Source organism: Salvelinus sp. IW2-2015, unplaced genomic scaffold (assembly GCF_002910315.2).
Source record: "Salvelinus sp. IW2-2015 unplaced genomic scaffold, ASM291031v2 Un_scaffold5464, whole genome shotgun sequence".
Classification (NCBI taxonomy): domain Eukaryota; kingdom Metazoa; phylum Chordata; class Actinopteri; order Salmoniformes; family Salmonidae; genus Salvelinus; species Salvelinus sp. IW2-2015.
Genome location: NW_019946729.1, coordinates 32,964 through 43,310, shown reverse-complemented (window position 1 = coordinate 43,310; position 10,347 = coordinate 32,964). Strand labels below are relative to the sequence as shown.

The 10,347-nt window shown below is 43.7% G+C and overlaps 2 pseudogenes; one reads left to right on the top strand and one right to left on the bottom strand.

The window, feature by feature from the left end:
* Positions 1 to 3,094: 3,094 nt before the first annotated feature.
* LOC112078260 (protein transport protein Sec23A-like) lies at positions 3,095 to 9,215 on the bottom strand (annotated as a pseudogene).
* Positions 9,216 to 9,459: 244 nt separating this feature from the next.
* Positions 9,460 to 10,347, top strand: part of LOC139026675 (coiled-coil domain-containing protein 85A-like) — a 29,093-nt pseudogene continuing 28,205 nt past the window's right edge.

Genomic DNA, 10,347 nt, shown 5'->3' with positions numbered 1-10,347 from the left:
CTATCAATGTAGTAAGAATGTAGAAAGGAGTTGTCTGGAATGTGAAGCAGTATGACGTGAATACTAATTCATTGACAGTTTAAATCCCTCTATGACGTTTCGGAAGTTGTGTGGTTTACCTAAACTAAAGTAACACCACTTAACTGAAGTCCTAAGGTATGTGTTGATTCCTTTAGTTCAAGACGCTGACGTTTGTCTTGTCTCTTGGTTACAGTGTCAGAAGTTCGGTCAGTTCAACAAAGATGACCCCACCTCCTTCAAGCCTCGGAGTCCCTCTCACTCTACCCACAGGTAGTGGTACACTCTGACGCCTGTGGTACACTCTGGAACTACATGAGCTGTTCAATAAGAGCCCTTCAATACAAGTCCTTCTAATGGAGTAGAACTGGAATAGATTTAACTAGCTCGTCGATATCTGAATGATTATTTGAGTATATACATGCTTACCTCTAACTTTAACAACAAATAAGATATTATGTCAAATGGGATATATGTGTACATGAAAACTAGTCAACGGCTGTATCCAACACCACCCAGCACAGAAGCAGAGAAACGGTAATTGGTTTGCCTTTTAACACCAGCCAGAGGCTTGTATGACGTTGAAACAAACGGCATGACTTTGTCAGTTGCTACAGAATCATACAATAGTGTGTCCTTGTACCTCCAGTCTGGAGTCAATCACTGTCAACAGACAGGAGTTTAATCCATAACACACAGCACTGTGTCTAGTGGCCGTCAACCCGAGTGTCACAAACAGAACACTGAAAAATCATGTTTATTACAGAAATGGAAAATATTATAAATATTCTAAACATTGGTGTAATCACTATAAACTGAACGTTAACTTTATTCATCTTAAATATTCCCATTGCACAGATACTCATAACTTCCACTTAGTTTAGTTGACCTCAGTGGGATATGTACCGGAACATTTGATGATGCTAGAAGCAATATCCCAATATCCCCAAAAATATTTTCGATAATAAAAAATTAAAAGCATATTTCATTATAATCGTTAGAATAATGTCTCTGTCCTCCCTCTAGTTTATGTTCCACCTGCGCCGGTCGCCGTCCTGCAGGTGTTCAACAACACCCAGATGAGTGTCCTACTACAGACACAACTTTGTCCGCCAGGACCTGACCCAGTCTCTCATCATGACCAGCCCATCCTGTACTCCTACTCGTTCACGGCCACCAGAGGTCAGACTCCTACCAAATACTATGGACACACTATTGACACACTCTCTGTCTATATAGTGTACTAGATGGGCCGAAAGACATGGTCGACCAGTTCTAGCTCCTAGAAAACTTTGCAGTATTTAAAAAAAATATATGTAATCTTTTTAATTTCTTAATTTTAATTTTCAGCATTTGTGTGTATTGTGTGTGTGTGTATTTTAAGGTATTACTGCACTGTTGAGCTAGAAACATAAGCATTTCGCTGCACGCAATAACATCTGCAAAATGTGTACGCGACCAATCAATTATTAAATATTGAATTTAATTCTAATCAACTTTCTTAATATTTGTTTTCCAATCTACTCTGTTATAAAACCAGTCTATATATTAGATAATTAGGTCACATTTCCCTAAGGGCAAATTAGTTTGGTCAAATATTCACATGCTCAATGTGTTCCACACTACCTTTCTCTGTAAAAAAATGGATGTGAGACTTATCCTGTTGTGTCTGTCTGTTCTTACAGCCTGTTCTCCTGGACAGTGGAAGTATTTCTCCAGACCGGATCCTCCTGATGGACACCTTCTTCCAGCTGGTCATCTACCACGGAGAGGTGAGAGGTCACACTGTAACAGAGCAGCGCTGGTGTCTAATGCCAGTTATAGTAGCTGCAACACCACTACCGTGCTGAATAAATATTATTATTATATTTATTATTTCCTCGCATCTCAAGCTGACATCATCATGTAGAGCATAAACAACAATGTAAATCACTATCAATATTACAACAAGAAACAAGACGTCGTGTGTGTGTGTACCTGCATGATGGGATGGGTGTGAAGAAAATGGGAGACATATTTAGTAGATTCACTATGTCCTGTCATTCACTATGTCCTGTCATTCACTATGTCCTATCATTCACTATGTCCTATCATTCACTATGTCCTATCATTTTCTATTCTACTAACATGTTAGAGATTTTTCTCACAAAACGACAAATAGAGATTAGCTGCACAACTAACACCAACACAACAACATCCTACCATGACTAATCCTGGTCTATACAACTAACACCAACACACAACATCCTACCATGACTAATCCTGGTCTATACAACTAACACAACACACAACATCCTACCATGACTAATCCTGGTCTATACAACTAACACCAACACACAACATCCTACCATGACTAATCCTGGTCTATACAACTAAACACAACACACAACATCCTACCATGACTATAACCCTGGTCTATACAACTAACACCAACACACACATCCTACCATGACAATAGCCCTGGTCTAAACAACTAACACCAACACACAACATCCTACCATGACAATAGCCCTGGTCTATACAACTAACACCAACACACAACATCCTACCATGACTAACACTGGTCTATACAACTAACACAAACACACCATCCTACCATGTCTATAACCCTGTTGTATCTCTATCTCTCCACCAGACCTCGCCAGTGGCGTAAGGCGGGTTACCCGGAGCAGCCGGAGTACGAGAACTTCAGCATCTACTGGTAGCACCCGTGGATGACGCCCAGGAGATCCTGCAGACCGCTTCCCCATGCCCCGGTACATCGACACAGAGCACGGAGGGTCCAGGCCGCTTCCTCCTGTCCAAGGTCAACCCTCCCAGACACACAACAACCTCTACTCCTGGGGACAGGTAATACATGTTCAATTCATTCATTCTTCAAAACTAAAACGTAAACTGATAACCAGTTTTTATGTACAATAACAATGAATAAGAACAAGGAGACACAAGAATACAAAGGATTCTTCTATCCACAATCACCCACAACTCCTACAAACATTCAGCTATGTGAAGAACAACAGGCTACTCTTGGAATAGCCAAGGTGGGACCAATGCCCAATGACATTACAAAGCCTGTCACACATTGGTCAGCCTAGCTGTCACTCACCAGGCGAATGAGCTGTCTGTCCAGCCAGCGCAGGACGTCCGGCCCCTCTTCCGACTCGGCCCTGAACACGCCCAGCCTGGCCATGATGACCGCCGACGCCTCCTGGTCGAAGGACGACTCGATGTGCTGGATCTGGGACTGGGCGTCGGCCCAACTGGATGGAGGGAGAAAGAGGGAGTRGACAGGTTAGGKGCRGGGCGMGACTGACGCAYGYGTGCGTAAGCACAAATGTAGGCTGCACGTCMACTTCCAGTCATTTAACAGGATAGGGCGAATGTCAACATCCTCATTTGTACRGTCAATATTGACTTTGTGGTAACTCACTGCTTAAGGACATTGTGAGAAATGCGACGTGTACAAAATGCAGACTCTTGCATATATGTAAGGGCTGTCAGCTCAGTCACACTTCCGTCAAGAACGATGGAGCAGTTCTGCAAACCCACTTCCTGTTTACTGTTTCAAAGCGAGAGAGAAGACTTACTTCCTGGCGACGGTGGTAACCCTGATCCTCCTCTGGGTGTTGGAGTGTTGGTACTGGGTGACAAACTGGACCGCTCCTCTACCACCCTGMGGGATTGGGGCGTTGTGCTGCACAGAGAAAATATAACTACAATARTTAGGATAGGAGTACATTTAATATTGCTAAACATCCTGTTTGAATACTAAATACCATGTCCTAAGTAATCACTGAGGTGAGAATGATGAATTGTCACATTACATTGGTTTGGTCGACCCAAATCAATGACTACTTTGAGTAAGGATGAAATGAGGAACAAGTGAGATGTGTTTGATCAAAGGGAGTGTGTTTACCTGATTGACGACCTCGAARTACAAGGCCAACGTAGTGGAGGGACTGAGACTGCAGATTTTCCACTGKGTTGTTCCTCCAACACCTACCTCCTGTAACAGAGACAAAGGGCCATTGAAGTCAATGGAAAACATCTTCCCAATTCACTTCCAGAGGGGAAAATGCTATTAGAATAGAAGGTTGAACAATTCCGCAAAACATTCCTGAAATTCTGGAAAAGCCGGGRATTTTGGGACCGTTTCTGGATATTTTTTTTTAACCCTATTTGGATTCTGTATGGACCTGAAAGACTCACGTTCTCTGATATACACGGTCCCTTRGCGCTGAGGGAGACACAGGGCCCGATGGCCCCCGATACCTTCAGCTCCCTGGACGTCTTGACTTCCAGCGTGCCTCCGAAGGCCATGCGGAACTCTCCGTTGTAGTCCTTACTGAAGACCCTCTGGAAGGTCTGCTTGAACAGAGAGGTGTTGAAGGAGTCGCCCATCGCTATGTGACCTCTGAGAGGAGGCAACCGGGGGGGGGGGGAAACATGAATATTCAGTTGCATAATTCCGTAAGTGAAGCTGAATAAATTGAATATAAATACAAACGAAAGTCAATTTGAGCTAGTGAGGATGAAGTCTCTGGAAAAGTCTTTCAATCGAGTGTAGGGAATTGTACAATGTGTTTTCTTCTTCAGGTAAAATGAAAGCTTCAGTAGAGTTCTCAATAGGTCAGTCGTAGGTAGATAGGGATGTATAGTAGACTAAGGAGGCCGTAGTAGATAGTCCTTAGGTAATTATGGCGCGCTATGGCTGCGTTTAGACAGGCAGCCCATTCTGATCCCTTTGACCAATCAGATCTGAAAAATCTGATGTGAAAAGATCTCAGGTGATTGATCAAAATACCAATCGTTGCCAAGAAATATCAGAAATGGGCTGCCTGTGTAAATGCAGCATATTATATATATATATATATATATATATATATGTCTGAGACTGGTACTAACCCAGTGAGGTTGGATAAACATTTCACTCTAGAAGTCCGGTCTGATCCAAGGCACAGGCGTAGATGTCAATACTGTGGCCGTTCACTGCCACACGTTCGCCAAGGCTTCGTAGTACTGAATAAAACAAGGGAACAGTTTGCAACTAATACAAACAGTGCTGTGTAGCACCTTGAGAACTCTTTGGAGCATCGGTGTCCATGAACATACCTCAACAGAAGAGGTACGGAGAGAGAAGAGAGCGCAAACTTGAGCGAAATATTTGACACATCGTGAGAGCTTGACGTGAGTGAAAGAACATAATTAAGCTAAACTATATAAGACAAAAATCGTTAGTTGTTTCATCCATCTTAGCTCTAAAAACTAGCGTAGTCTTAAAGATGGAATCCGCAGTAGAGGGAAACAGCGCCACTAGCCGCCCACACACCATTCTTATTGTTTTTGTTGCCGAGCTAAGGAGTGTCGCGCAGCATGGTAAAACAAAATTGCACCAGTGGAGGCTGCAAGGGGAGGACGGCTCATAATAATGCTGGAATGGAGAGAAGGAATGGCATCAAACACATGGAAACCATTTGTTGATGTATTGATACCATTCTACCTATAACGTTCCAGCCATTACCACGAGCCCGTCCTCCCCAATTAAGGTGCCACCAACTCCTGTGAATTGCACCACATATTGTGTTCTATCGTGCGTGCAATGATGTCCGAGGAGAAAAATACATTTGTTGTTTTCAGTAACTTCTGTTGTAATATCGCAAACGGACGTGGCAGTTCCACCAATTAAGGATTCCAGCTTAAACTCTAAAAACTAGCCCACTAAGGGCAAACAGCTACAAAACAACCACTTTTACAAGATATAACAACCCACATACAAGTTCTGTTTCACAGTAAAACGTCCATTCACGCTATCCATTCTACGCTATCCATTCTACGCTATCCATTCTGTATTCTTGGACTGACCTTGGTGGCTTTCTTCAGATGCCGTGCGTTGTCCTTGGTGATGTCATGCCAGGAGCGGATGGGGTCTTGAGTTCGTCTCCCACCCACCATACCGGGGCCCTGGTGGGGGGGTCCGCCCATGAACATCATCACACGGCCCTGTGTTGGGAAACGTACCCTGGGGGTGGAAAGATGGTGGCTATGGTCAGTATGATCAAGATTTGATTACTTATTTGATTAATTCAACCATAAATATGGTATTTCTGACTGAGATGTGACTGCCAACACAGAAGCTGCCATAGGTTATTGTAGTCTGATTTAACTGTAGTTATGATAAACTGAATGTATTGAGAATTTCCAGGTGCAATAACGACAGCAATCGTTGATAACAGCAATCTAAATCACGTGGGTTTTATAAGTTGGAACAGGGAGACACCTCCAGAACAGAAGCAGAGGAAATGTGTCGTCTTTCTGTAACCCCTACATTCTAATCTCACAGCACCAATGTTCTGTAAACACCCGCTGAGAGGCTTGTGGGAAGTCACAACATCAGCCGCCACAGAATCACAGTGTCACAGAATAATTAACAATCAGTGTCCTGTCTGTCCTCCAGTCTGGCATCACGATGTACAATCCAGAACATTCACTATCATTTCTAGTGACCACCAACCCGTCCCAAACAGAACACTGGATTACTGTGTATTACATGAAGGAAAACATACGCTAAGCATGAGTTAATTACTCTTCACTAATTCATTTCCCCATTACAGTGACATCCAAGTGATTTGACTGTGAATTGTATGCAAATGCTCCCTCAGTCACGGTAAGGAGTCCCCGAACTACCGATATCCCTTCAAGAAACTCATTCCTATTACGTTACCATACAGACCAGAGGCCGGTTTCCCGAAAGCACCTTAAGGGGAAGTTCATGGTTAGAACCGTCAGAATGGATGAAGTCAGACTGTTTTTCTCTAATCTTTCCATTATCAGTAGACATCAGCACCAGAGGACAGGACGGCAGGGAACATAGCTGTTCTAACACCTACAGCATGTTAGTTGTGTTACCAGAGAGACGAAGAGAGGATAGTGGACAGACAGAGACAGCAATAAGGCAAAAAGAAAGAAGCTGACCTTTGACCTAAGAAAGTACGAGTGGTACTATTGGCAGACCTAACTGAAGAGATAATGCCAGTGTGTGTGTGTGAGAGAGAGAGGAAGTGTGTGAAAGGTTAGTTGAAACCTGTGACATGTCAGAGAGGGTAAGGTTCAGTTGAGTGTTGAAGGTCATTTGTCTACGTTGACCTCATAGAACCAGGTTATTTGTACACCGCACAAAATGTGTACATAGGACTGTGTGTTTGTGTAAGTGTGTGTGTGTGTGTGTGTGTATGCACGCTTATGTAACTGTTACTACCTCCAGCAGGCCCACGGCGATGGACAGTGCTATTCCAGTAGAGCGCAGTGGTCTCTTCCCCTGTGGTACAGGCCAGGGATCTCTCTGCAGCTCGCCCAACAGGTCTGTCAGGTTCATGTCTACCTTATGGACCGGCTGCAGGAACCTACAGGTGGCGGCTGGATCCTGAGGGGCCACGGGACGACCCTGAGGCCCAGATACCGCTGCGTTCGTCAGGCCTAGCATCTCCTGAAAGAGAGAAAGAGAGCTATGAGTTCTCATGGACTTTCAACGATGGTATTGTGGAACAAGAAGAGAGATTGAGGCCTACGCAGGGGCGTTGGTGGGGCCCCAGCCCCAAAAAAAAAGGGAAAAAAAACCGGACAGGATCTGGCAGGGACTCCTTCAGGGCCTGCAGTCCTCCTCCTCCAGACACGTGTCCACCACGTAGAGGAAGATGAGCGGGGTGGGGGCCGCGCTACATTGGTGGCAGAGACGGGATTGGAGAGGTATTTTACAGAAACAAAGTGCTGGGTCTTTAGTTTTGAGTTGACATGGTTTTTCTATGTTGCAGTGTTTTGGTTCTTCCATGTTGGGATGGTGTCACATGACATGTGATACACTTTGTGGTCAAGTGACTTTTGTAACCCGTGTCACTTTGTAAATTGACAACGTCCATTACAATAAACAGCAAAGACTGTCTAAAGAAATGATGAACTAATAAAGTGATGGTAATGTCATGTGGTGTGTACATTTTCCAGTACATTCTTTGTGGCTGGTAACTCAACTTGAGGATTAAAGAAACATTCATATTTGATGAAGCAATTTTGTGGGTTGAGACGTACAACTCAAGCCAGGCGCGTGTACAGACATAGTGTCTATGTGCAAAGTTCAGAGATCTCTATGTAGAACTTACGCGTTTACCTGCACGATGTACTCAATGGTTGAGAACTGTGGCATGGCTCAGCCGGCTGGTTTACGTCCGATATGCCGGCGTATGACGGGGGAACTGTGAAGGAGAGAACGAGAAGAAGAAAGTGGTTAGCTAGCAGCTTCACCTGCTAAAGGAATGTAGATGGGCCACTTTAAAGATATTCCTATTACCACCAGCTGTGTTCCTTTGTGGAATATGACTAGTATAAACACAGGAATGTAGGTAGGCCCCTACAGATATGGCTCTTATTATAGGTCTAATGGTACATTATGCACCCGGTATTCTATGGTGGAATGGTGTTTGGTCCTACAGCTCAGTTTACTCCATTGTGGTGTACTCACTGGGTTTCTTTGGAAGCAGAAGTTGCACGCCCATATTTTGGCTCTGTAGTCAACTTGGCTACAAAAGGGGGGAAAAGACAGAGCTACTTGGATACAGTGTACAGTAGCAGTCAAACAGACCTGTCACCTAGCCTGAGGCTGTTAGCGCTTCTAGAGCAGATGTACATTGGTTGTTAAGGTGTGGATAGGGTTGATCCCACACCTGTCCCTGAGTGATATAGCTACACCTAAGCGTTCCTAAAGATATTCAATACTTAGTTGGTGATCCTTTCTTCTCCTACTCTTCCCTTCACCCGAGACGTAAGTTCTCAGAAGAATAAAATGCTTAGATGAAAACAAAGAGATGCCATGTAAGTCTTGGACATAGCTTAGCTTTTAGCTAAGGCTTGTAAAACGTCAACAAGCAACCATTAAAAACACTCACTCGCCTAAAACAACAACATTCACCGCCACTACTCAAATACTCACCATAGCGGGTTTAGTACGGCCTTGCAGTTGGCCCTGCTACAGAGGACCGGTTCGTACTGCACCGGTGGCAGGTCTGGCCTCTCCTTGAGTGGGGTGAAGAGGCAGGAGACAGGCACTACCAGCCGGGTAGCTTCCAGCCTGCTCGAGGGCCACAGGTTCCAGCTAAAACGCACGCCGTCCCGATCCTCATTCTGTTGGATAAACCCTGGTATGTCGCCATGGCAACTTCAATGGGAAAGAAAGTGAAGAGATTCTTAATAAACTCGTCTGGTTAAATAAAGGTTAAATAAATAAATAAATATGGAGAGAAGTTAGTCTGATAGTAAACTAGCTCTAGCTAAGGGCAGGTAGTCTGTCTTAGTTCTCCGAGAGCTGTTTGAGTCTGGAGTTCGGGGTGAGCTACTCTCACTTTTCACTCTTTCCTGGCTTTGTTCCAAGTTCATAGGTGGAGGCCTATGTGGAATATGGATGACGATGATGTTCGTCATCAAAACCTGTTTGGCATGTTTTGATACTAAAGAGTCCCTGGGCTAATTTTGAATCCTACGTAAATGTTGGTCACAACTATTTCAACTACGTAACATTTCAGGGACGAGTGAGACTTGGGCTTACATGCCTCGGTAGGTATGAACGGCAGTAACCAGATGTCTTAGATTTCTATAGCTTTGGAAGTCCAGACATATGCTGTGTTTTGCACAATCATGTGACATGTACATTTTATATCTGATCTTATCTAGAAATGAGAAATACACAAAAAATGTAATAAAATTGTCTGATGATGGCATTGGAACTCTCACATGAAAAGAAAAGGGGACATTTTGAGTTCAATGGAAAGCATTAAAGCGCAATTTGGTAAAAATACAGGCATGTCACATGATTGCACAAAACACAGGGCCCTAGTTATGGAATGTTATGGACGTTTCCTTGTAATGTAATGTATATGTTATGGAACAGACCACCACACTTGATGGTCTTCTGACACACTTATCAAGACAGAACTGTCTGTTCCAAACCATAGTTCACTTCAGCTATCTAATTCAGATATGAACAAAAATGAACCGCAACACGCACCTCTCCACTCTCTCATTCAGGGGAACCCTCTGCAATCAAACAACTCTACCAGGTGATTGACAGCTGCCCTACAGGACCCTTAACTCGAAGTAGCATGATCCATTGATTACACAACTGAGTGCTTACATGACAGACTAAAAACGGTCTCTTTAGCTATGCTAATACTGACATATCTTAGCTATTACTGGCCATTACTAGGAACCAAATGATGATCATCTTGGCAACATTTAGCTACAATGTTGTAGCAGTTAAATGGTTAGACAGGTATCACAATCACATTT